Source organism: Emydura macquarii, unplaced genomic scaffold (genome assembly GCF_026122565.2).
Source record: "Emydura macquarii macquarii isolate MOO-44397 ecotype Brisbane River unplaced genomic scaffold, CSIRO-AGI_Emac_v2 contig_2636, whole genome shotgun sequence".
NCBI classification, from domain to species: domain Eukaryota; kingdom Metazoa; phylum Chordata; order Testudines; family Chelidae; genus Emydura; species Emydura macquarii.
In genome coordinates this window covers 12,229,916-12,250,597 of record NW_027132773.1, presented here as the reverse complement: position 1 = coordinate 12,250,597, position 20,682 = coordinate 12,229,916, and the positions used below count along the sequence as shown (strand labels likewise).

The following is a 20,682-nucleotide window of genomic DNA, read 5'->3' as shown; positions in this document are numbered from 1 at the left end:
GATTTGACACCTTGTACAAAGAAACTTGGACCCAGTTCCAAATATTACAACTTAATTGTTAGGCATAATCATGAGGACTTAGCCACACTTCTTCAGAGGTTGAACTCATTTACATTTACAGACTGCCCAGTGAACTATCAAAGAAACAATACTTTATTAGATAAAGACATACAGTAAAATTCAGACTGCTACAGTTTATTCATTGCTAATTATATATTAGATTGCCCTTAGAGTAAATCAAGCTGATGTGTTTTTTTACATTTTCTAAATACTGCCTATTCTTAGTATGTATACTGACCAACAGCAGAACTGAGTTATTTCCCTCCACATACATTTGCTAAAATAAAGATAATTTCTCACACTAAAAATCTGGCATTATTTCCTTTGTGATTTCAGATTTTTTATTTTCATGAATGCCTTCTGATATTGCAAAGGTAGAGTGCTTAAATTTAACAAAAGGAGGAAACACTATGACAAAGCATTGTCTGTGCCAAAATGTCTGATTTGGGGTATTTTATTTGTATTATATCCCAAGATGGAGCCAAACTGCTTGCTACAATTAGACAAGAACCAATAGTTTAGAAAGCACTGTTCTAATGAGATCATTATTTTCCATAATGGGGTACACAGATTTAAAAAAGAGAAAGAAATCTAGCCCTTTACAGTCTCCTATTGATTTTTTTTTAATTTCTAATTTAAACAACGATTATAGGAAGCAGTGGCCAGACTTTACTCCAATGTACACATATACTCAGGTTTCACCCTGTCACCTGTTGGCTCCTGAACAACACTCTTCTTTGTTAAAGCTTACAGCGCTCATTTGAAACAAATTTCCAGAGAAAATACTTCAAGAAAGTGTTCAAGAAGTCACAAGGCTAGAGTTGTAAAAACAAAATTCCACACATAGCCCAGTTTATTCTGACACAGATTAATGAGGAAAATTTAAATATACATACATGCACATTTTTAAAAGGTCATTTTATCTGTCAAGTGTTCTATCAGCTGAAGAAAAATTCCGAAGTACCGATATTGATTGTTCCTTTGGAAAAACACATTTTGATAAAAGGCAGTTATTAATTACAAGCTAAAACCATGAGTGTACATACATTACATAGCAACAAGCATGTGTAGCAAACAATAGGCAAAACCGCTCAACTCTGAATACAAGAGGCACTGCCAACAGAAATCCTCTCTTAAACCTATTATTTCAAGGCCAAGTCGCTGTGGGGACTAGCTTTAAAAGATCATTCTAATCTTAGAAGGACCACCTGCATTTCAGGCAGGCCTTGCGTCCCAGTCAGAGCCAGCTGACAACAAAGTGCACATGTAACAACTCACCAATGGGAGGTTCGTTGAGTGAATGGGATCAAATGTGATGCCATCTCGTATGTCAGGCAGCTCAGGCAGACAGGCAGGCAGGGGAACTCTATGAACAGTTGGCGCAGGCAGACAGACCGGCCTTTCTTAGCTCACAGCAGCAGTAATAAGGTGTATCAACAGCCAATTAACCTCACTTGCTGCCCAGCCCTAACGGTTAAGTGGCTACAAGAAACGGCACGTTCACGTTACCTCTTGGAAAGGGGCAGCCCGGGGGTGGCCGCAAGATGCAGACAGAGGCTCGGGTGGGGGGCAAAGCTCGGAAGCGCCCAGCTCCTCCGAGCCTAGCCGGCCGACGCTGCTCCCTCCCCGCCCCGCCCGGACGTGCAATTGCTGTTTTAAACGACGTGCCCCTGGCGCCCCCCGCCCCGCCCGGCTTCAAACGCCAGGAAACCCGGCAGATCCGATTCCCTTCCCAAAGCACAGCCCAGCAGGGGGCCGCCAGCTCCCGTGCCCGCCGGCCAGGGCAGAGCGAGCGGCCAGCACCAGGCGGTCGGGCCCGGGGTGCTCGGGACTGGCTGCATGCCGGGGACAGGCGCTAGGCTCGGACTCTCCTCAGCCGGGCATGTGCGCCAAGACCGGGCTCTTCGGGCTCCCCCGCCGCCGGGCCCCGGGAGACAGAGCGCGGTGCCCGGAGCCGGGCTGTCCCCGGGGAGAACGGCTCCCTCGCCGCCTCCTGGGGCGAGGGACGCTGACTGGGGGGCCCCTCAGGAGACTCGCCCCCTGCCCAGAGGCGGCGCGTCCCGCAGCCGGCTGCAGGAGCTGCCGCCCCGACCTGCAGGCTCCTTACCTTCGGCTCCCAGCCGGCGGGGGCAGGACAGCAGCCCCCCCGCGCCGCTTTCCCCTTCCGCGGCAGGCCCGCACCCGCAGTGGCCGGGACTGAGCGCGGGCTGCCGGCGTGGTGCACGCGGACACGAGCTGCGCCTCCCTCCGCCCGACGCCACACGGGTCACACACAGGCACAGACCCCCTGCCCTGGCCTCCCGCCAGGTTGCGGAGACAGGACAGGGGCCAGGCAGGCACTGGGCACGGCAGCCACCACGCACAAGCCCTGCCCCCTCCCCCCAGGCACTGGTACTAAACACACACACAGCCCACAGCAGCCTCCTCCCAAAGCCCCCCACCCCTCGTCACACAGCCCTCAGGCAACTCCTCAGAGAGCCCCCTCCCACATACAGCCCTCAGCCTCCTCAAAGCCCCCCTTATTCAGCCGAACACTCCACCAGCCCCCCACCCCCACAGAGCCCTAAATCCCTTACAGCCCGCATTCAAGTTCTCAACACGCAGCTCAAGAAGTTCCTTACACCCCCACCCCATATTACTCCTCCCAGAGGCTGTTTACAACATCCTCCTCCTACATAAACACTAGCTCCCGCCAGGAGTCTCTCAAGACCACATACCACCCCCCCCCCCCGCCCCCCTTATAATTAACTGCGCACTTCAGTGGTGCACAGCGCATCGGGAGGGGAACAAGCCCTACATCTACAGCTGTGGCGAGCAGAGGGCACCAGAACAAGAGGCTTTTTTTCGGCACACTGTTCAGAATCATCCTTCCCTTTCATTCAGACCTTCGGCTAAGAAGATGCACATCACCCATGTAACATTTCGGGAAGGAATCTGTACAAGGCAAAAGGGTTCCTTCCAGCCAAGTACTTACTCCAGCGACTGGATATTTTTAGAAGTCACAACACAGAATAAGTGTATGAAAGTTTTTTTCCGTGTTTGCTTTGCTAATGCTATTTGTGCTTGTAAGAGATCTCCCACCACACCCTCCATTGTGTGGAAAGGCTCCTGCCTATAAATCAGAGTGGACTAAGATCTGACCTCTGTTCAGTCTATACATTAATAGTAAGAATGGCTACTTCCAGGAACTGTCAGTCATCTGTGATTCTATATAAACTACAAGTTACCATAAACTGCAAGTGTTACTTGAGAAATCCCTTATATTCCACTTACTTCCATTTCATGAGTTCCAGGGAGCCAAATCAGTTCTACAGGACACTGATGCAAACATTTTAAAATGCCTATGTAAACTTCCCTTCTCTTTCTAACACACCTCTGAGAATATGCAAGGCCCGCAGGCCTCTTTCCTTAACAATCATCTCAAAACTTGCCCATAACAATGAAGTCAGCCCACTGGGCCAGATAATTTAACAAGTTTCCATCCATTTTGAAGAGGTCCTTAACATATGAATCCTCCAGCAACAAATAAGGTCAGGCAAGCCTGACGAAGAGAGCTATTTTGTGTCACTCCATGAGTCTGGGAAAGGAACAATGCCAGGTAAAAGTCTGTGTACTTAATCAAACAGGATAGTGATAGGTGTCAGAATTGGGCTATTATTCAGTTAGACACTAACAAAATTCCAAGCGGTTCCATGAATAGTATTATAGAAATGTGACAAATGCTTTTTTGTAGGATTTAGTATAAAAAAAGTGATCCCTTCATTAAAGAGGGACTTTAAATAATCACTAAACTGTTTTAAGCAAGAGAAGAATTTCAGAGTAGTAGAGTCAATGTCTTCATGTGCAAGACTGAAAGGTGTACTATGGCATCACACGAAAACCTGATTATGGTATATATTTGCATAATTACAAATAAAGAAATGAAGAACTCCTTAATAGCTATATAATCTGTCTACAATTATTCATTTTACACACATCAGATATCAGAACCTGAGGACTATGGCCAATTGTAGACTCTAAATGCTGCTTTACATACATACAAACACACAAAACACCTCTCATAAGAAGGATAAGGGTGACACTTGGAATATAAACCTATTCATACATGTGGTATTTATGATTGCTGTAGTATTTTAGTCATATGAAGTCTCCGCATCTATAAAGTGTTGGTGGACAAACAACAATGTAGGGTGGAATGTCAATTTTAAAATAAAAATGTTACCCAAGAACAATTTCTCTCTCACAGAGCACAGTTAGGGAGTCCTTTGTTGCACATATGGTCCTGCACACAACTGAACAATGGGTCCTATTGTAAGCTTAAAATTTAAAAATACACAAACATTGCTGTAAATAGTTTGGTAAAATGAATAGCTCAATGGTAAAGCACTGAGTAGTGTCTCTCTCTGCAGTGCCAAGTAATACAGATGAGGAAAATGTTAGTATTTATTAAAGAGCAGAGATACCAAACGCTTGGCTTTAAGTGTAGGGTCTATAGACTTAGATTTAGCCTTGGTCAGACAATAGTGTTTGTAATGCAGACATGCTTGGCTAGCAGCCAGTGTTGATTCCATTTTGACAATAAACATTCAAAAAGGGAGGAACCACGGACATAGCTGTCGCTTTTACTTCCTCTGCATTTTTGAAAGGTGTAGCCTTTCCTCCAGCTTGAAATAAACTGGCTTTTGGGGCTTCCCCCCACCCCACCCCATTTGACTTCAAAGGCTAGCAGACAGTTTCCTCTGCAGAACTGTGAATTTAACCGTGAACACCTAGGTCATATTTCCTTTTTCCTATTCCTAACTGTGCTTTGCTTCCCTAGGGAAGTCATTATCAAAGATAATTTATTAGTACTGCATCTCTGGGTCAAAGGCATAAATGTCTCTTGTTCTGAATGAAATGATGTAGCATTTTTGTAGAGATGCCTACCATTGGACAAGTCATGACATTAATCAGACATGCACTTCTTTCTCTTAAACCTTGGCATAGATACATATTCTCCACTACTAAAGCAGCTAACATGAAATTATAATTATTTGAGGCAAATCACTTCTAAAACTTGGTTTAAAATCAACAATACACTAGCTAACTAGATAAGGCTTCATGAGTATCCAATTATATACAGCATTAAAATATTCTTATGGAGGGTGGAAGTGTCAACTACTGTGGAACATTCACAGTTACTTGTTTATTACATTTTCTACAGCATTATCAACTTTACAGCCTATTGAATGTGAGATAGTGATGAAGCAGTTAGCACACAGTTAACGCTTCCTACAAAAATTAAATTTGAATGAGACAGACTATATCCACAGGGTGCTAAGAGGAGTCAATCTTGTCTGAAAGGCATTGTGATTGTCAAGGGCGAACTCATTCAGAAAAGGAAAGGCATAAGTCAAAACTGAGCCCCTCAGGAGCTGTCTTTTGTTTCAGTCAGGTGGAAGATTGGTGTAGATTGTTTTCTTTTTAGCAGGCACCCCAAAAGCAATCTGGTTTTACCCATCTACACCTATTTTCCCACATCTCCAACCTGTATCTATACTACATTTTATGAGGTGAAAAAGACTGCTTTAAAATGATTTATTCATGGTATACAGACAAGCTTTTAAAAAGAAATTTGTTGATGGAAAGAGGTCAGATAAATGAGGACAATGTTAAACCTCTTTTACATGGGAAAAATGTAATGCTATATTTAGCCAGTTCTGGTCTGAACAGAAATAGGATACAAGTTCATGCATGAAGTTAAGCTACTTATGGCTACTGGCTGGGTAACATTATGACAAATCAACATTTTTAGTCATGAATTCTAAAATGAGAGGATCCAATCTTACATGTTAGGGCATAAACTGCAACATGGAACAGGGAGGAACTTTTCCCCTTCCCTGAAAACATGGCATGTTGATTAATAATGATCAGGCATGAACTAAGTGACAGGATATGAAACTTGATGGACGAACAGTCTGATCCAAGACATCAAATCTTATCACATTTTAACTGTATTAGAAATCACTGATGAACACTATGTGATCTCTGTTACAAAAAATAGCTTCACAAAACATGCAGTCAAACATTAAAATTCCCTTTGCAGTTTGAGATGGGCTTTCTCTACTTAAACTCTAATAGAGTGACTAACTTGATTGATCTGTATCACCATTCTAAATTCAACGGAAACACATAAATCTCTTAAAAAGACATATGCCTGAGAGAAACATTAAAGTCATACAATGCTGAGTAACAGGTGTGATGATGGCATGGTCAGAAACAGCAATGAGAACCAGTACTATCTCTAGTGACATCATTCTAAATGGCAGACCCAGATATCCAGTGGACCCATGATAAAATAAAATATTCATCTGCCCATCTATGTCTAGTTATCACAACATCTACCTAATAACCAGCCCCAAGTCTGGTAGGATAGGTGCTACTCCGCTCCTGTTCTTGCATTGTTGCTAACTTGTGATTTTGTCATAAGTTTCATGATAATTAATGTTTTCCTTAAAGCCCCAGCTCCTGGAGTCAAGTGGATATGTGATGATCCTGTCCTGCTTTGAACAGGCCTCCTAAGGTCTCTTCCAACCCTAATGTCCTATGATTCAATGATTTCAACTTTCATTTTTAAAGAAAAGATAAGTTTCTAGTCCTCATGGCTGTGCAGAAAGCTTCAAAATGTGACCCCAGGGCACCCTAAAGGCTCAAAAAGCAGAAGTCAAATAAAAAGAATACCAAATCCACTAGTTTTACATCATCTCATTATTTTAAAACCAATCTAATGATTTTTGGTGAGCCTGACTCATGGTTTTTGAACATTTGGGGTTGGCAATACGGTCTCCTCCCTTTAGTCCCCTGTCATTAGCTCCACTTGTTCTGCATGGGTGGACCACTGCACCTGTACAGAACCTCTCTGATGTCCAGGGGATTCCACAGAGGGCTGTACAGAGCAAGTTGTGAGACCTGGCCATTACTGGGAGGAGGGAATTGCAATATCTCTGGTAAACCAGCCAGTCACCTTTCCATGCCTTAATCCAAGTTTATTTGCATGGAGTAATTTTGTTGGTAATAACCACCTTGATTTTTTTAAAACTGTTTTTTTTCACAAAGTCACAATATATATTTTTAATTAAAAAGTCAAATTTGGCACTTTTTTATTCAGATTTGGTCAATTTCAGTGATTTTATTTGTTGAGTTGAGTAATCTTCCTCTGGTGGCCAACTGAACATCTACAATTCCATTCATCATTATTTAAAAATTGAAACATCAGTAATACATTTATTCTCCCTCGCCCCTCTCTCCCGTGCATTTTTTTGAGGGGGGGCTGTTGAATATTAGCAACTCATGACTTTTCTGTCCTTTTTTCTTGGAAACTTCTATGGACAATTAGAGAACTAATAAGATTAGGACATCAACTTTCTAAGGTAGGGACTCTCTCTTTCTGCGGGTGAGTCTACACTGAAAAAAGCTACTTCAGCACAGCTGAGAGACACAGGGCTTGACTACACTTAATAGTGCTGCAATGCACACCAGTATAGCTATGCCACTCATAGTGCTGCTTAGTGAAGACACTACTTGCATTGATGGGAGAACTCCTCCCTTCAGTGTAGTTACTCCACCTCCCTGGGGGCAAACCTACTCTACAAACTTGTATCAGCGCAGCTGCACCACTGTAGCGCTTCAGGTGAATAGGCTCTAAGCTGACGGGAGCAAGTCTCCCATTTGCTTAATAACGCCACCTCCATGAGAGGCGGTAGCTACGTCGGCAGTAGAAGCTCTCCTGCCAACACAGCACTGTCTACATGAGAGGGTAACGGTTGGTATAACTATGTCGCTCAGGAGTGTGGACTCTTCACACCCAAGTGATGTAGTTATACCAAAGTAGGTGTGTAGAATAAACCTGGCCTGAGATGTGGTAGCTATGTCAATCAACATAGCACTGTCTACATCGGGGGTTAGGTCGGTATAACTACGTCACTCAGGGGTGTGGATTTTCCTCATCCCTGAGCAACATGGTTATACCAACATAAGTTTGTAGTATATCCTCATAGCTATGCTCTAGTCTATTAGTTCCCAATGTAGACCAGCCCAAAATGTTTGTACAGTGCTTTGCACAATGGGGACTTTGAGGCCTTCTTGCACTACTGTCATACAAATAATCACAGATATCAAGTTAGTGAAGCCTCCTAACCCAAATCCCATTGAAGTCAGTGAAAAGACTCCCATTGACTTCATTAGACTTTGAATCAGGCCTCAGTCCTGCAAAGCTAAATGCACGTTTTGCTTTGGGAGGTAGCATGGTCTAACAGACAGGGCGCTGTACTGGGAGTCAAGAGTCCTGAATTCTGTTCCTGGGTCAGGCATAAATTTGCTGTGTGGCCTTAGGCACGGCAATTCACCTCTCTTTACTTATGTCTTTAGTACCTAGAAGCCCTAAACAAAGTCAGTGACCCATTGCACTGGGCATTGTACACACACGTCGCAAGAAACAGTACCTGCCCCAATGAGTTTACAATCTAAACGGTCAGGACAGACAAAATGTAGGTGGGAGAAGAGGCACAAATAGTTGAAGATCATATAGCAGGTCAGTGGCAGAGCCAGGAATATAACCCAGATCTCCTGAGTCCTAGGCCTCTCTATGTATGTCTACACTGCAGCTGGGACCATGAGTTTCCCAGCCCAGGTAGAGCGACTCATGCTAGCAGGGCTCAGCCTAGCACACTAAGGGCTTATCTACATTTACAACTATGCAGCAGTGCAGCTGTATTGCTGTAACACTACAGTGAAGATACTACCTGCACCGTTGGGAGGGGTTCTCCAGTCAGCATAGGCGATCCACCTCGGGAGCTAGGTCTCCCATCAATCTAGCGTTGTCTACACTCTGGGTTAGGTCAGTTTAACTGCATCGCTGAAGAGTGTGGATTTTTACACTCCTGAACAATATAGTTATAATGAACCAATTTCCTAGTGTAAACCAGGCCTCAGAACAGCAATGTGGATGTTGGTTGGTAAGCAGCTTGGACTTTCAAGACCAACCAATGCTGGCCCTGGAGTCTCAACTTGGGTTGTTAGTCTGTGTTTCTGCCAGAGCCACAATGTCCACTCTGCTATGTTTAGCATGCTAGCTTGAGCCTCACTAGCACAAGTCTGTCTCCCAGGTCTGAGAAGTTCATGCCCAGCTGCAATGTAGACATACCCTGTTTCTGCTCCCAGCTGTTGTCTTGTCCATTTGGATTAATTTCTAAGCTCTTTGGAGCAGGCACTGTATCAGTAGGTGCTTGTAAAGATTATACATGTGAACACTCCTGTACTACTTATTCAGATGCACAAGATTAAGCCTGTGCACAATGTTTGCAGGACATGAGCCTAAATGAGTGGGGGAGTATTTTTAATTAAACACTGTTTAAAACCTTGAGTTAATAAACCAAGGGTCTCACCTGCTCCATAAAAAAAACCCAAACAAACATCCTATAAACTAAGGGAAGAAAACATGTGGCTGTTAAATATTTAACATCTCTCACCCCTTTAGTCAGGGCTGAAACAGATCACACCACACACCCAAGATCTCCAATGAAACCATGAAAGACCACATGACAATTCCCATATAATTAAAACCCAACAACAAACTGGAAGGCAACTTTTATATATTTTTTTAAAAAACCCAATAACAAAAACCTTTCAGGACTTCTTTTTACCTCTTTTAATTCTGGAGATTCTCTCCCTTCAGCTGACTGGTTCGTTGCTTCTTGCTCCGAACCACTACCCTTTCAGCATTGGTTTCACCTCAGCCTCACTTCCCTGCTCTCCATGTTCCTCTCCCTATATCACTTCCTTCCTTTCTTTCAACATCCCACTCCCTTTTTCTTAGTCTTTCTTTTTAATCTCATCCCCTCTTAACAAAATCCCTGTCAAAAACACAAATAGTCTGAAGCTAAGATGATATTTCCAAGCCATCACAATATTCACGCTGCTTGTTTATCTCTTCAATATACTCCACCCTGTGTGTCTTACCTATTTAGATTGTAAACTCTTCAAAGAAGGGACTTTTGGGCGGGGGAGGTTTGCGGGAACAGGAGGAGTGGGGGGAAGGAGTGTTATATACCATGCGGCCCTAATCTTAGTTAGCCCCTAAGTGCTACCACAATACAAATAAATATCAAAGTAATGTTGGCACAAAACCTGAATTTTCTCCCTTTGCAGGTCACCTTTCATCTTTTAATTGCTTTATATTAAACCTACTTCACAAGCGTAGAGCCAACTGAAATACACCCTTAACACATTTTATTCAATGTAGTCAAATGCTATTAATATTTTCTCACACAAATCTATTTCTGTCATCTAAGGTACAATATTGTAATTGCTGAAAATGCAATAGAGGGGGCAAAATTAAAGTTTCACCCCATTCCCACCCTCCTAAAGTTTTCCCATTCTTTTAACTCTTGGCATTTCCCCCAGCCTTAGGCCCTGATCCTGCTAATACTTATGCACAAATGCTAAACATAGGTACACAGGTGATTAAGTTGTTGCAGGATCAGAGATTTGTTCTAGGTTATGTGTATTAAGAAAAAACTTTATGCATCTGTTTGTACCATTAGACTATATTTGCCACAGGAGGTAAAAGGCGAGCGTAAAAATCAATGGGCACAATTCTGCACAGTATTTTGCTTGAATAAGTACTGCAGAATTTGAGTCAATGTTTTTAAAATTTTACAAAAAGGTCTTGGTTTTAAACTGGATATTTGCTTAGCAGATTGTTTGGCAGGCCAACTTTTGCATTTCAATAATGTGGACAACTAGTATACTCTCACTGGCGGTAAATCAGGAAGACCATTTTCTGCTAAGCTAATTTAACATTGTTGACTGCCATGGCACCCCAAGTGCTTCACCCCACTCCCACCTCCTTTAAATGAAAGTTTGGCTTCAACAGAAAACAGCCCAAAACTGCAGAAACCAAAAAGGAATGGATTTTTTGCACATTTTCCTGGGCTTCTGCTCCATAGTCAAATCAAAAGGAAGATGAATAATTTGTTATTGTTTTTAAAAAGTAAATAAAAGCTTCTAGAACATGTTAAGGCCTATTTAGCATTCCTTGCTCAGTCAGAACTACCTATTTCAATAGAAGTTGTCTGACCAACCAACACATGGCGATACAATCTAGACTCATGTTCCTAAAATTTGACTAAACTCAGTTCCATCCACTCATCTGGAGACAGAACAGGATGCTCCCTTACCACAAAAGTGATTTTTATTGGGAACCAGTAAAGTGGGCAGTGTGAGAGAAGGGACATAACCTCACCACCCATTGACAAGGGAACATATGTGTTCTAAAACAAGACTATGGTGAGAAGGAAAGTGTAAACAATTTTTATTTATTACAATCAAGTTGTTTAGGCTTATGTGCCCAACGATGCTTTCACTTAAATCAATAGCAAAACTTTCATCTACCTCCATGAGAGCAGGATCAGGCTGAAGGTTACAAACCACACCAACCATGAAATTTGACAGAACCAATGCACCCAAAACACTGTATACTATTTCTGAGTCTATGAAAAAATCCATTTCAGAAGGCACTTTGCTGTAATCCCACTAGGAGCCTAGTTGCATTTTTAGGCACCTCAGCATATAATTTTGTCCCCTGTCCTTTTCTATACTAACAATTTACCCCACTGTTAAGTCTCGCATATTTGCAGACCCCTAAAAATTTCAAATGGAGGTGATCCCTTTGGAAATCTTAGACATAATCTGCAGAGCCCAAGGGATCTCTGGATCACTCTTCTATGGTAACGATAACCTTTCGTAGATCCCTTAAACATAGACTGCAGACCCCCAGGGATCTGCAGACCACAGGTCAGCACAAGTGCAGCTCAACTGGTTGTAGTGATGGGGGAGAGCTAGTGTAGGCACAGTACAGGTAATTTTAACAACTGTATCCTAAAAACACCTGACTCTTTGTCTATACTAACACTTCCCCACTGCCACCACCACCAAAGCTAGACCACTGTCATGAAAAGCGCTGAAAATTACCACTATGGACATATCCTTTAACTCTCAGTTTTCACCATCAGCATACCTGCTAAGTGTCACTCAATTGCAGGGACAGACACACATTTGGCTCTACTATCACTCTCACTCAGGCCAAATGAAATATCTTTCAAACAGGACTATCGGGAGAGAGCAAGATTTTCCCTTCCGTTCGTCCTCCCAGTTACTAGAAGAGATTCCTGAGTAATAACCAAGACTTCCTCCTTTCTCTCTTTGCCCAAAAATACTTGGGGAGCACCTATTATGTATTATGGTAGTGCTTATGGCCAACGAAGAAAGGAGCTAGACATTGCACTAGATACTATATAAACACTAACAGTCTCTGCCCAGAAGAGTTTACAATCTAAAAAGCCAAGACAGACAAAGGGTGGGGGGGAAGGGGCATAATATATAAGCACAGTGAACAGAATGATGGTGTGCAAATGGCATGTTATTTAAATTCTTGGGGGCGGGGTTGTTAGGTGGGGCATAGCTGAACAGAAAGTGAAGGGAAAGGAGTAAGGCAGGAGGAGATTGGAGTGAATAGCCAATCAGCATAGGAGATGGACTGTTAAGGGTGAAGACTGTAGACAGCAATCTTATTACATAGGTAGAGTGAAGAAGTTCTGCCGGAATTACAGGCTTCAGTCTTCGGCTAATTCTTCCCAGTAATTTCTTTCCCAAAGCCACATGGTTTGGGCAAGGGGGGGGGGGCAACATATGGATAATGGTGTCCCCAGAGTCTGACCTTCACAGTTCTGTATCCTGACTATAAAAACTAAAACCTCTAGTGAAGATAAAACCTCTGTACAGTGCAGTGGGAGAGTGTGGGGGACAGGTAGTCAACAGCGATTCTTCAGAACATGGCCCAGAACATCAGCACAGTCCATCCCTGAAATACCTGTGGTGTGAGGCAGACAGAACCAGAGACATTGGATAAATTCAGAGAGAGAAAGGACTGAGCAGGAGACTGGATCATTGTGGGAAGAGAGCCAATGTACAAGGGGCAGGTAGAAAAGAAAGGGTTAAGTGATAGGCAAAGAAACAATGGTGAAAATAAAATACAGATGGGAAAGAGACTGGGGGCGGGGCAGGAGAAAAGAAAAAGATGCAGGTATAAATAGGGAAGGATGGTGTCACGCTGGCTTGATGGGGAGGGGGGATTTATTATGTTGTTTAACATCAATATGTAAAAATCATAGCAATTCATGTAAGATATGCCATGTCAGGTACTGTTAGAAAGGCTATAATGTGCTAAGTAAGATGATGATGTTTATGTTAATGTATTATATGTGTAATGGAAGTTATGTATATGTTTGATATATCTGTATTTCAAATTGTGCTGTGTCTGGGTCACACCCCAGACAGGATGGCTGCAGAACAAAAGCCTGCTTGATGGCCCATTAAGAAATTCACAGGTACAAGGGGCCCAGGGGGAGAAGCCAGGAATATACCTGATGAGTCACCAGGACTTACTCATGTGACTCTGGACTCCATTTTGGTTCCTGTAAAATCCCACAAGCAGCATGGCAAAAGCCAGAGGACATAAAAGGCAGATGCCCGGGATCCATTTTGTCTTCAGTCTGTCTTTCAGTCATCACCTACCTCTGGATCATCTACTGAAGCTGTGAAACAAAGGACTGAGACCCATCCAGGTACTAGATGTATACCAGAGGGACTATACAAGCCTGCAAACTCCACAACTCCACTAGAAACCTGATATATGTGGACTTTCAAATAATTTGTATGTATCTGATTGCTTTAATCCTGTAATACTTCTCTTATAGTTTATTTCTTTCTTTTTATAATAAACCTTTAGTTTTAGTTACTAAAGGATTGGCTGGCAGTGTGGTATTTTAGGTAAGATACAAACTTATATTGATCTAGTACTGTGGCTGACCCTTTGGGGTCAGGAGAAACCTTTTGGGTAAAGAGCACTGAGTTTTAAATAACTGGTCTCTTTACTGGACCTAGTGGCTGATTGGGAGCCAGAGACTGAAATGCAGTAAAGGGAGCTGTGTGTATTTGTATATTGGCTTCTTGATAACCGGTGTGGGGAATCAGAAGCAGTTTGTGGCTGGTAGGGAAGTCGGACTTCAGTGTCACCCACGAGTGTTGGGAGAATCTGCTCTCCTTTTGAAGCCTGCCCTGACCTTGGCATTTTCAGGTGGCTACCCTGGGCACGAAAGGGTCACAGATGGTTTTGTGGCTAACACAAAGGATTAGTCAGGATTCCTGGATTCTATTCTCTGCTCTACCACAGACACCATGTGATCTTAGGAAAGTCATGTATCTGCTGTGTGCCTTAGTTTATTCATCAATAACATGGAGATAATACTGACAACTCAAAGATAGATGACAACACCTAATATTTCCTGAATTGGAAATATTACTATAAGTTTATTATCAGATAACCTAAGTCAGAAAAAAATCTTGCTCACATATTGTGCTTACATCCACAAAACCATCACCTGGAGACCTATAAAGAATGTGACAGCCATGCATCTAGTCAGAGAAACGGTTGATTTCTCAGAATGCTGCTGATACAATTATGTTTGAATTTGAACACAGTTACAATTAGCACAGCCCAAGTGTGGACTGGGCCTCTGTGTGGTATCAAATATCTCTGTTTTGAAATATATGTATAAAGGATTGCTGTCTTAACTGTTGTTTTTGAAGTTTATTTTATTCCTTTCATTTACTGTATATAAAGTACAGTATTGGTACAGATGTTATATCATGATTCTGCTCTGAAGTAGCAAGGGAAGAAATTAAAATGTTATAGAGCATTTCATTAGTAGATTTGGCCAAGACTTTTGCTCCTGAATTGACAGGACTGTTAAAGCATCTTCAGAGTAACTTCTAACCCCTAAAGATTTTGATTAAGATTGTAACCTGATTTTTAACATGATTGACTTCACACATGGCTCATATCCACACACAACATGAATAACTCCTTGTGTATACTACTGTGTCGGCTTTGCTCATGAACAGCTGTACAACAACTGACTTGTTTCTAACCAGATTCTAACATAATTGTTTGGTTTTGGGATTTGTTTGTTTTTTTGGTTCTGTAGATAAGACTGTCTAATCAAGTGCATTGTAAGATGTGCACCACAATGCTTTGCTGTTTGCTTATCTATGTACTTTTAACTTCTCTATTATGCCAGATAAAAGTCTGCTTTGCGGATGGGATGAATCATGTTAGCTTTATGTTTGTCAAATGCCTGGTTATGGAAATTATGCGCTCAGACCTTGTCTATATGAGACAATTTAATCAATTTAGCCAAATTGGTTTAGAAACTGGTTTAGTTAAACCATCACTGCAACTTCCTTCAGACTGACAAACTAAAATCAATGCAAATCTTAACCAAAACTAAAGCATCTACACTAAATCATTTTCTCAACCACTTTTAATTAAATCAGTACAATTTTCTTGTGTAAATAATGACTCAGTTACTCTTAGGCACCCCTCTTAGAGGCCATGCAGTGAATAGGTGCACCTGAGGCCAGAATTTCTAAAGACAATGTAGTTGCAAAGATCTAAATGAGGACAGAGTTTGTCCTGGAAGATCTCTGTTACTGATGATACACAAGTCAGAATGAAGATGACCTGATTTTAAATTCTAGGCTGGACTACAGGAATGGCAGTTAAAGTAATCTTTTTGCTTAAAGTGGGCATATTTATTCTGGCACTCAATAAAACACAAGAGTCACGGAACTGTTTTAACAGAGTCGTTTTTCAGAGACTCACATGTTAAGTTTATATACAAGTGCACCAAGCTACAACACAACTCATGCAGAAGAGACAATAGTTTAGGATAACTGTTAATTTGGTTTACAAGATGGGTGAGGTAGTATCTTTTATTGGACCAACTTCTGTTGATGAGAGAGACAAGCTTTCAAGCTTACATAGCTTGTCTCTCTAACCAGGAGAAGTTGGTCCAATAAAAGATTGCCTCACCCACCTTGTCTCTCTAATATCATGAGACCGACATAGTTACAACAACACTGCATATACTTGGGTTTACTAAATTCATCTCACATGCCATCCTGAAGGCAGACAATGATGTAATGTGGACATTAATAAATTTGTCAGAGTTCTGCTGGTCTACATGGATAAAGATACATTATACTTTGTTAACTTTCTTTTGGATAGCAAAGGAGCAGGGGGAAATAAAAAATGATACCAATAGATTTATGTGCTGTCAAGACCCAATGCTGGGCAACACTACCAAAATGCATCCGCCCCCTTCTTCTCTCCCTCCCCCGCCCCCCAAAAAAAGAGATACTGTTTCAAACTTTGCATAGGAAGATCAATAGCTAAATGGCTATTAGTCTCCCATATATTACAGACACATAAGTCGAAGACAGTCCACTTCCTGTTGAACAACAACAAAACATCTATCTCAATGCTAGACATTATTTCCCCTTCAATAGAGGCTCACTACTCAGTTTACTAGACTTGCTTACATGGCAGGTCAGGCCATGCTCCCTCTGTCAAAACTATTCCTGTTAGTTAAAGTTTCCTTTTCTACAAACAGAAACATCTTGTATGCAACACAGGCACTGGATGAAATCCTGTTTCCAGAAATGTATGTTATCATTCATCAGAGATGTAACATGTAGTTCAAATCTGATTTTGTTTTACTATAGAGTTTTTATGCTTTTAAGTTGTGGATTTAAAAAAAGAAATAAAAAAAAATGGCAATGGGCTTAGTCAATTTCTCCAAATTCAACTGAGGTTTATCCTTGAAATCTCCATTACTAACTTACCACCATCCTTCCGTGGATCCACTCTCTAAAGGAATCCACTGTAGGCATTACAAGCTGGAACCTTGCCCGCAAAATGCAGTCGTATTTGTTTCCCAGTAACACTTATAAAAAAAGATCTTACTTTAATGTAACCCCTACCCCAAAAAACAAATAAGAACAGCAACCACCTACATATATGGACATTTAAGAAAAGTTTTAAGTCATTTTTATACAGACTGCTTCAGCTCAGATACCATTGTTATGCATTTTTCAAGATAACTTTGGACTGGTGAACAAGATTCAGTGTGAAAGTGTTGATTTATTTTGTGTTTTTATTCTCCTTCCTGGGGTGGATGTGTCTCAGCCAGTTTCCCCTGTGGTTAGACTGGCTTTCCACTTTATGGTATGAAGAATGCTGATGGCTTGGAGTTACTTCATCCTCAAATTTTCTCTTACTTAATCCCAAATTCCCAGTTCCTAAGCAATATATGTAAATACAAATCTTTTACAAAAAATAGTTATTTTTGCTTTTTTACTTGGCTGGATGAACCTTTTGAGCACAAGTATGAGGAAAGGAGAAAGATTGGCCAAGAATTTACAGATTGGCAAAAACAAACAAACAACCTGATCACAACCAAAACCAATTTGAGTTAGAATATCTGCCTCAAAGTAAATATATTTCTTTTCTTCCCTTCCATTTTACTTGGAATTCAAGGTCAGATGGGCAAGAGAGTCTATTCTCCAATTGATTATCCCTGCTTGGAGTCCTTATTTTTCCATTTATATGATTTATATAATTTATATAATAAATCAAGTTATAGTAAATTGACTACATTGATCACTATAACCTGTCTACCATAACAACAATTTACTTAAAAATTAGAAAAATTGAATGTAATTCTCCTAAAATCAAGTCTAATCTTTAATGTTTTAAAGTATGGCTTACAAACTTAAGGCCTGAGGCTTCAATGGCATACATACTTCACTAGTGTGAATGTTTACAGAATCATATGAACATATGTGCTGTGTGCAGAACTGTGGCCTTAGATCACACCTCATATTATTATGTTTGAGGATTTTATATGTAGCCAGATTAAATATAAATACAATGTACTTTCATTATCCATGGTTAAATATAATTCAGGAGTCCTATTAGTTGCATTCAGCTGCTGAAAAAAGAGCTCTTTGAGTGTGCCTAACATCTGTTACTTAACTGGTAACCTCCCAGCTTTCAGCTACCCCACCAGGACTCGACAACATGCCCTGACTTCTCCCATTCACCAGTTACACGTTAGGATGGATTCCTTTGGATTCTTTTGAATGGGTAGCAATGAGTAGTAACACACTGCTTAAAAATACGATTCAATTAAGGAAGAAAGTGCTGATGTATTATATTGAACTACTTCTAAGCAGACTGTATTCCCTGTTTTCTATACTATAACTAAATACTAAGTATTCATTAGTAGTGCCTACAGTTGAAGTTGAATGAGTATTGCCATTTCAAAAGGGGTTATTTTTAGCTTCTCAAATTTTTCAAAACATGTTTTTAAAAACATTGTAGACTGAATTTGGTGGGTTCACTCAACCCAGGATTTTTTTTTATTTTTTAAGAACGTTTCCCATTACACTTTTTTGCAAACTCAGTTCTGACTAGCTGTAGTACTGAGCCATTTGAGATGGCAAATGTAAAGTTTCTAAGGAGATAGTCATAGGCCACCAAAGTAGTTTTCAGAAGTCTAGTAAAAATGTTCAATTTATCTAAAATTTAAAAGAAACCTTATTCGTGTAGACTATAATGCAATCTTAGTGGCCTACTAACATTCTGTTGGTTCTGCACATGCATGTATAGTTAAGGAAAATCTGTAGGAAGTCTTCTCTTGCCTCCATCCCCCCACCAAAGAGTCAAGGTGAATTATTAAGGAGACAGAATAAGTCCCAGAGGAGATGGATTAAGCAAGCAGAGAGTAGATGAGGCCAAAGGTTCACAATAGCTACAGCACATGGCTCTGCAGTTTGTCACATTCAGATCATTCTCTCTCTCTCACACGCACATGCACACACACACACACGACCCCACCCCTCTGGTCCATTAAGCCACCACCATTTTTTCATTCATTTTCCTACCTACAACTCCTTCCATGATGCACATAAGCAGCAAGTCAAGGATAATTATGAAACTCCTACACAGCCAATGTGGTGGCAGCTCTGTGTTTTAGTTTCAAATACCATAGCAACAAGAGCCTTCCTCTTCAAAAAGTACCCTGTGAAGGCTAGGAAAGGGCACCAGGAACTTTCTGAACCAATCAAAGACAGACTTTTCTCAGGACATGGAGGAGGGGAGGGGGGAGAGGGGAAAAAAAATAACCAAAAGCTGAGAGGCAGCCTTGAGTCTGGGAAGTTGACTATGGGAGCCTGAGGAACCGAGGTCTCAGCCACAGCTCCAAAAAAGAAAGAAAGTCACCCTCTGTAAGCTCCACTTGAGTGGTACTGCCAACCAAGATCTCATAGACAACTCCAGGAAAAGATTCAAATGCAAGAGAGAGTAGAGACTTTATCTGAACAGAGATACTACATAATCCTGCCCTCTTTAGATGGACCTGGATCTTGCTCCCATACAGAAGATGGAAACAGTGATAGACGAGGTTAACAGCAGTTTAAGAGATGCCCCACCATTTAATCCATGCACACAGAGTGATTCCACTGGGCTCTTGGCCCCTTTGTTTTGAGCACTGTTGTCCATGGCAATGGACCCCCCACTGTAAACAAGCTGGCCAAGGTTTGTGCCATTTAGGATAGAGAGTTCTCCCCACTCACTCAGTTTCCAGTGTATGTTAGGAGTAAACCATTACATAAGAGGGTGGAGGGGTATCTGTTCAGAAAGAGTGAAGCCAGTTGATGTGGGATTTTACAGTGTTATTTCACCTGATTGCATTGGTTTGCTCATTCTACAGGGACAAAAAATGATTTTATTCTGGCCTAGACTGCCCATTCCCATTTGTTGGCTGTACAACCCCAAACTGCTTCTCAGTTTCTTGCCACTTTCTTGCCACAACCAACTTTGTTCTAGGCTGAATTTACCGCTTTTAAAAAAAAAACACACTCCGAAACAGTGAGAATCAGTGTGGAATATGTAGACATTTGATAGTGCAGTGGGTTCAAGAACAGACACCTGCTGTGCATGAGGTACCTAATTAGATATTCAATTTGTTAGAGGGCAGATTTTCGATAGGGATGAGCAGCCAGGTCCTGTTTGCAGAACCAAATGATGCAAGAGATTAATAGCCAAATAGGTATTAACCATGAAACCAAGAGGGTGCACTGAAGGGACAACAGACTTCATTTATTCATGGAAAGGATTCTAGAGATTATGGTCATAGGGAAGGTAAAGATGGAGGTACCAACAGGCAGAACTTGTTGTATACCCTAACAAAGATCTTTGTAATTAATCATGATGACCATCTAGTCACCCAGGTTCATTATGGATAGACTGCACCCATCTCTCCATAGTAGTTTCTAATGTTTCTCACTCTGACCTACAGGAGGCAGTGGAGCTATGTGTTGGCAGTGAAAGAAGACAAGAGGGGATAGGAAGAATTGGCCATATTTGCTGATGCTCCTGGTTATAGAAGTCTGTCACTAGACAGTAATGAAGAAGTAGTTATTTCCAAGGTGCTGGAGGACATTGAGTCAGTGATGGTTAAGGCACTCCCATTCCTGATGAGGATGAGAATGCAAGGAGGCTGTCCTGAGGGGATAAGATAAATGGTCAAGGGTAACAAAGGTCAGGTCTGCACTAGAAGTGTTACATCAGTACAGCTGTAGCGCATCTGCGGAAGACGCTGTATGCTGATGGGAGAGCAC

General features: G+C 41.5%; 1 protein-coding gene across 2 annotated transcripts in view; it reads right to left on the bottom strand.

The window, feature by feature from the left end:
• Positions 1-20,682, bottom strand: part of PRICKLE1 (prickle planar cell polarity protein 1) — a 100,431-nt gene that overhangs the window by 18,173 nt on the left and 61,576 nt on the right. The window contains exon 1 of one of the 2 annotated variants that reach the window (XM_067564183.1): positions 1,339-1,499. The exons of the other annotated variant lie outside the window; for it this stretch is intronic. The gene's annotated coding sequence lies outside the window, so the exon portion shown is untranslated. Of the gene's footprint in view, positions 1-1,338; positions 1,500-20,682 lie in introns of those variants that run through there. 2 annotated transcript variants of the gene reach the window in all.